Raw genomic sequence first — 8,100 nt, 5'->3', positions numbered from 1 at the left:
CACTGAGAGCTTGTGGTCCCCTGGTGGCCCCCCGCTGTCATCTGCCATGCTGACAGTAGCACAGAGATGGAGATAGAGAGGGGCGAGTCAGCCAGGCTAAGTGACAGACACGCTGCCGCGACGCAAAGCACCGGAGGGGAGGCTTCTTCTACATCTTGGACACACTGAGTTTCTCTGAGGCCACAGACCGGGTCTGAGACCAGGGTGACCCCAGCCCCCTCCATGACCTGACAACGAGAACGATGCATCACTGGAAAGTGAGAGAGAGAGAGATAGAGAGAGAGAGAGAGAGACGGGGGCAGCAGGATAACAGAGACATGGTGTAACGGCATCGACTGTCTTCTAGATTTGTTTTCAATGTTTTACTAACTTCTATAAACAGTTAAATTGACAGAAAAAGACAAAAATATTTCTGCAATCTCTGTTGAAACAACAATAAATTGTTATTGCAATAATAATATTGTTGTTTTGAGACCCTTTTCAACTAATACAGCGTAATAATGCAAAGCCACACTCTCAAAGATCAATAAACTTTGAATGCTAATGAACATTTAACAGCTTCCTGCACAACCAACAAGAATGCAGCCAGTGGTTTATGGATGGTAAGTCAACAACTAAGCACTTCCAGCAGCCATTGTATGGCACATTCAGTGGCAAGACCAGCTGACCAAATGTGCTAGAGCTCCACCTGGGTTGCTAGATAAGATCAAATGTGACTTACTAATTGGGAAGTTTTCGAAATGGTTCATTTTCAAGACACCAAAAAACATTAAGTTATTGCCAAAAAACAGGTGGTTGGTTTGTCTTTAGCACTTCGGCTGATTGGAGGTATAAAAATATACAAAACAGAAATTTTGCATTAATGCAGTGCTTCTCAATTCCAGTCCTCAGCCCCCCTGCTCTGCATGTTTTAGATGTGTCTCTATTCCAGAGCAGCTGATTCAAATGATTGCATGACCATCAAGTGCTGCAGAAGCCTGTTAATCACCCACATATTCAATCCAGGTGTGTGGCAGAAGGAAAACACCTAAAACATGCAGAAACGCTGCCTTAACTTAACATGGCAAAACATAACAAAACATATAAATTAATCAGAGCAATCTCATGTGAAACCAGGCCAGTGGTTTGGTGACAAACGGCATTCTGTGTCGGCATCTCTTATCGTCATCTGCTCTGACCGTTAACAGAGATCCACTAGTGGGACCCATGTGAGACCATCAGCTTCGAAAAGCAGAAAGTGCTTTTTCAGCCGGTTCTGTCCCTGTTCGTCACAAGTGAAGGACTAGTCCATCCTTCCCTCAGAGCCACTTCTGGGATTTCTCCGTTCTTGAGGAACTCTCAGCTTCAGGGTCAGCTGTCATCTCCAGCATCTCACAAACGTCCCAGGATCCGAACCAAAGCACCTTCGAGGCCCCAGAGCCAGCATCCATGACTCCTGCTACGCTGGGACAGATCTGTAATTAAAAGTGGGCTTTAAATTTCCCCAAAGCATTAAAAATGGATCCTGTTGGCAGCAAATGGAGCATCTCCCTTCTAGTCTGGGCTTTTTGATGCCTTGGGAGGAAGAGAGCAGATCTGAACATTCAGAGGATTCTTCAGATCACATCAGAATTGTTGTAGGTGGAACTGGGATATTTTGTGGAAATATTATGATAACGGTAAAAATTATGAAAATAATTTTTTTTTAGGCAATTGTGAACAGCTTCAATAACACCACAAATAAATATTGTTCTTGAAAAACTTTCCCACTAGAGTAGGTTTCGTCAAAGAAGTTGCGAGAAAAAAATTTCTAGCAAAACGAATCAGAAAAGAGTTCTAGAAAAGAATCAGAAATGTCTGAGTTTGAAAAGACAAAAAATGTGGGTAAAAATTCTCTGGAAAAGATAAAAAATTCAGTCAAAAATGTGAGAAAAAACAAACAAAACAAAACAAAAAAAATCGAAGATAAATCTCAGAAATTTTCTGGAAAAGAAATAATACATTTCTGAGTTTGAAAAGTCAAAAACTGAGCGAGAAATAATTTTTTAAAATCTGACAATCTCAGAAATTTTCTGGAAAAGAACTCACAAATTTTTGACTTTTCAAACTCAGAAATTTCTAATTCTTTTCTAGAACATTTCTGAGATTAATCTCAGTTTTTTCCTGCAAATTACTCCTTTAACACATTTTTAAAAAATCTATAATGGCCATAACATGCTGTCGTACATAGGCCTGTCACGATAGCAAATTTTGCTGAACGATTAATTGTCTCAAAAAACTATTGCGATAGACGATAGTATTGTTTGAAAACCTTTTTACACTGATTTAATGGAAATGACATAATAATGCATGCGATTTCCTGCCAAAGATAGATACACTTTATTTTAAAAAGAACACCCAACACTGGAATTGATAAACAAAATAAACAAAACAACCAAAAATAAAATTGATTCTCAGTCTCCATTAACAAAAATGTACTTGAATAAAAACGAAATAACATAAAGCCAAAGTGTAAATAAATACTGCATTCAACCAAAAGAGTGCAGATTATGAAGTCTGTTTACCATATTGCCCTTCAGTAATCATTAGATTTAAATAGAGAAGATGGGCACATCGACTACCTGATGCAATAGTTTACACTACACGTTAGTTCACACCTACATTTTCCCCTTATGACAATCTTAGAACTTTTATCGTTCTAAGATTGTGGCTTGTGATCATCATGTAGTGTGTGGTGTGTTACGCTAGATCGTTGTGGCCGCTCCGATCTAAATCAGGGGTTTTCCCCACTGGGAGCGTTAACGCAGCCTGTTGAATGTGACAGGTAGCCAATCAGAAAGCCGGATTCTGCTCCGCGCTTTCTGAGGGGAAATTACCGCGGGGAATCCCAAACAGCTGACACCTGAAGTCCAGCGGACATTGGAGATGATATGTGGAAACAACATTAATGTTTATAAAACATTTGGTGCAAAGAATATAGAAACAACGAGGGGAGGAGTTGGTGCAAAATCGCTACGTTGATGAACCCGGTAACTTTTCAGCTGTTCTTCGTTAACGTGACATAAATCGGTTCTAATGATTTTCATTCAGTCAGGACGTTACGCTGACACTAGAGCCACATGCGTTGCAGATAGATTGTAGTAAAGCATTGATTAATGCCTGGTTTTAAAATTAGTTAGCTGGACTTGTAGCCATTATGTTGTGTCCACTGTTGGACATCACACGGCACATCGAACCCGATGGAACCGTTATACCTAGGATTTCTGTCGGCTAATGTGTGGTCTCAGATTTTGAAAATGGGCCGACAATCGACTGACAGCACTAAGATGGTGTAGAGTGCGGTGGGCATTACACTAAGGAAATGAGGAAGGGAGGGTCAGTGGAGAGCACCGGAGTTGAGCCTTTTTTCATTTAGCGTCATCAACAGAAAGAGAAAAAGGCTGGAAGAGACGATAACGCCGATAATTAAAATGACGTAGATAGTTTTAATTTATCTTACGATTAATCGATTTCTCGTTTATCGCGACAGGCCTAGTCGTACATTTGTCTGATTAATTCAATAATTTTGGAGCAAAATAGGGATTTTGAATTGAAAATTTTACTTAATTTGATGACAGTTTGATTAAAATCCAAATAATTGCAATTAATTAATTAATTAAACTCTAATTAACTTGATTAAAAGTTTAAATCAAGTCCCACCCCTAGTTTTTATGAATTGGCCTCCATAATGAGGAGCAGCTGCTTGCAAACGCCGGCATTTCCAGTCCACGCTTATTACATCACACCAAGCGTAGTGGCGAGGACATCGACGCATTCAGACGCCGCTATTATTTTTTTGCGTGCTGGGAGTTCGACTCTGCGTGTGTCTGAGGAGGAGGAAGCCTCTGACTCTCACACACAAAGAGCGGGATCCTTCCTCCTGTCAGTAATTTGTTGCTAATCAGCTGTCAGCTCAGAGGAGATGATGAGGTGATCATGGTGGGCGGTGGAAGGTAATGGCCTTAAAAGTCACAGAGTCAATGTCAATGGGATCACTCGGATTCAATCAGGGGGCTTCCCGATGAGGGATGGCGCCCGCTGACATTACCACTCATTTTGAGCCCAAGCATCTGGGCCCTAGTAAATAACCATCAGTGGGTGGGTCCCAGGGACAGGTCATTAGCCCTGAGAAAAATAAATATCTTCTCTCTCGTGAAGGCTGCAAGTCATTTAGCACAGACTAGGAAATTTCACCCTAGATTAAGTATGATGAGCCAATATCAGTCAGAGGAGAGGCCATCCTGAGTGTGGGGAAGAAGGGAGGGTGTGATGAGACAGAGGAAATTTATATGCAGGCTTCAGTAAATGTAATATGATCTTAAAGGTGAGGCAGAGCTGCATGGAGAGACACAGAGCTGGAGTTTGAATGGAGGAGTCCAGTCAGGTTTATCCGTGTGGCACATTTCAGCTACAAGGCGCTTCAAAGTGCTTTAAACCATGAAAACATTAAAATACATCAATAACAAACATTACAATTTGTCAAATGACATCACTAAAATCATCAAAAGACATCTGCTTGTCAATATTCCATTTATTCTTATTATTATTATTATTCAAAAATACCTCAAAACAGGCGAGTTTTTAGCCTTGATTCAAAGCAGTGGGGTCCAAAGTGTGGCCTGGGGGCCATATAGAGCCCTTGGGGTGATTTTATGTGGCCCTCAACTGCAATGTAAAGACTTTTACTGAAAAGCCGACTTTGCTGTGCCTAAGGCAGCTTTTATTTAATCTATTAAACTTGGCTAAATATAACAAGTGTTTTGAAAGAGAGTGACTCAATTATTTTCTTTGCAGCGGAATAAATGTGTTCAATCAAGCCCAAGAGAATTAGAAAACTAAATGAAATTTCTTTAAATACCGAAAATATACAAAATCTTGTTAAAGTTTTAGGTCTACGATGAATAACATCCAAGTTCTACCAAAAACAACAAAATCAAACAATTTTATTTGGTTGATTTTATTTTAATATTACTATTTATTTAGTTTTTACATGTTTTTGACCCATGAATACTGTTGACCTGTCGATTTCGGCCCACATGACAAAAAGTTTGGACACCCCTGATTTAAAGGAACTCAGTGTTTCGGTTACTTTGCAGTTTTCCGGAAGATTTGTGGTGCATAGAAGCTGAATGCTGCTTCTCCATTTTTGGTTCTGGTTCTGGCGATGCAGAGAAGACCCAGAAGACCTGAGAGGTTTGGAAGGTTGATTTGAAAACAGCAGATATCTAAGCCGTTCAATGATTTATAAACTAACAACAGTTTTTCAAAGTCTATTCTCTGAGCTACAGGGAGACTATAGAACTGAGTGATGTGTTTCTGTATCATCCTGGTTATAGTGAGAACACCAGCAGCAGCATTCTGGATCAGCTGCAGCTTTCAGACCTGTGAAGACATTGTTACAATAATCAGTGTGACTAAAGATAAACATGGATGAGTTTCTCTAGATCTTCCTGGTTCAATAGTCCTTTAATTATGGAAATGCTCTTCAAATGACAGAAGGCCCACTTTGTAACTGTATTTATGGGAGCCCGGAGAAAAATAAATATCTCAGATGTCCTCACCACTACGCTTGGTGTGATGTAATAAACGTGGACTGAAGGTTCAGGTCCATCACCTCACCCAGATTTCAGACTTGATCTCTAATTTCCAGCTGCAATAACTGAAGCCCTGTAAGGCTAGAAGAACAAACCTAAACAACACAGTTTAGGTTTTGTTTTTATCAGTTATAGTAATAGTTTTAGTTTTTTCATGTTATGTATACATCAATTGGGTAATGTATACTCAACAGAAGATACCATTTTCTAAAAATGTATTCACTTATTGCTGAACAACCAGCTGATTCTGGCGTTTTCTCCCAACTTTTGCTGTTACCATTTTGCAGCGTAGCATAAGCGCTGCCAGGAGGATGACGGAGAGCCATAATTTGCCGACAACTGACGTAAACTGCTTGTGTGGGGAAAAACCCCCAACTATTTCACGTCAGATTGAAAGGCTCTTAAACAGATTCACTAAAACAAAGGATATTATATCTATAATTTCAGTGTGTTTTAGTTTTATAAACACACAATAAAGTTACAGTAAGTAATAGTTTTCCCTCATTAAGTCTCCTTTTTATTCATTTCTGTTAATAAAAATGTTTTCTCAACTTCAGTTTAGTTATTTTGTTAGTTTTAGTTGATTATAATAACCCAAGTCTGATCTTCCAACAATAGATTTGAACTAAATCGGATATTTATCCAATAGCTTTCAAATCATCTGTTGTCAGAATGCTTATTTCACATTTTACCCACCTTTTATGTCATAATGATATTAGTTGTACTTTTTTACTATCTACCCTCATTTTTTGACTTTTTGTAACTATACTGTTACAAAAACAGCTTTGAAATTGATCCATAGATGGTGGCGTTAATGTCAAGTTTATAAAAGCAGCCAAGTAAAAACTTAAACAACTTATCCTCTAATTCCTGCAAATCCCAGATGAAACAAAAAGCTGCAGCTCAAATTAAACTTTATTAGTTCAATTAATAAAGATGTCTCTGAATCCATTACGGCAAATATATATAAAACATTATTATCTTAACCTCCTACTTCAATCAACATTATTAATTAAATTCATTTAGAAAATGTCTGTTTTATTAATAGTTAATTCAAACACTTTAAATATTCATATTTATTCTTGTATCATTCTGTTGGAGTGCTGTTAAACTACAGTAAAGACCCAAATTATTCATAGCTCTGGAAGAATATACATAATTATTCTTATATAAATGGTTTAATATGTTTATTGACAATTTATTTCTTAAATAATTTTTTTTTATGTTATAAGTCAGCCCAGATTGCTACAATATAGCATTCCTTTAGTGAACGCTAAAACTACACCTATTGGGGAGATTCAGGTAAATCATATTTACAGAAAATTGTGTTTTCATCCTAAATGCATCGATGCTTTACTGCTCTGAATATGATGTTTTATCAGCAAGTGGCATTTGGTTTAGAGTTTATGTGCTCCAGCTAACAATCGATTACAAATTTGGTTGACAATTATTTAATCGTTTCAGCCTTACTGTGAGTTGAGTTCTGGTAAAGGTTATGAGTAGCGTAACGGTCAGTTAGGCTACAGAAACGAATGGAAGTCAAAGTCCTTGTGAAAATAGAAAGACCTAAAGTGTGTGTGTGTGTGTGCATTTGTTTCTAATACCTTGTGGGGACCAATTTCCTGACATATACAACGTTGTAGGGACCCACTGCTCCTTGTGGGGACCGAAGTCTGGTCCCCACAAGGGGAAACACTGCTTTTAGGTCAGGGGTCAGATTTAGGACTAAGGTATGAATTGAGTTTTGGTTTTGGTTAGGGTTAGGTATGCAATGGTTGGGATAAGGGTAAGGTTTAGGCTGTAGAAATGAATGGAAGTCAATGGAAAGTCCCCACAAAGATAGCCTCACAAACATGGGTGTGTGTGTGTGGGTGCGTTTGTCAGTGTGTGTGCATGTGTTGAAGCTGATTACCCTGCCTGGAAGACGATCATTAGTGAGTCAAATACCAGCACAAATGGCCACCCGAGATAATGGCTGACATTCATCTACGTCTGAGTTTGGTCCAAATCTCTGCTAAACAATCAGACAACGAGAGAGCTGACGCCTGACGAGTGGGAAAAAAACAACAACTAGGAGAAAGAAAGAGAGGAAAAGCTCAAGTCAAAGTCAGAATCTGTTTTTCTGGCACGATCCCAAATGGATCACAACAACAAGTATTCTTCACGGAGGAATAATCAGGACTGAAGAAGCAGCGGCGAGAAGGCAGGAAGGAAGCGCATAGAAAGCTTGTTGCGTAACATTTTAACACTCACCCACTTTAGCGTGATCAATCAGGCGCCCGTACTCGGTCCATCCCTCTGCCCCCACATCTGTTACTGCGAGTGCTGTCCACATAACAGGCGCCTGTCAATTTCGCCTGCTTTTTATTGACTCATCCTCCGAACCACGGACGGCTTTGGATCACAATTAACATTTTTTATGAATACATTTTCATGAATATATTAGCTTGTCCTCCCCACTGCCGCTGCCACCCACCCCTACACACAC

Source organism: Gambusia affinis, linkage group LG03, assembly GCF_019740435.1.
Source record: "Gambusia affinis linkage group LG03, SWU_Gaff_1.0, whole genome shotgun sequence".
Classification (NCBI taxonomy): domain Eukaryota; kingdom Metazoa; phylum Chordata; class Actinopteri; order Cyprinodontiformes; family Poeciliidae; genus Gambusia; species Gambusia affinis.
The sequence above is the reverse complement of the archived record's forward strand: the minus strand, read 5'-3'. Positions refer to the sequence as shown.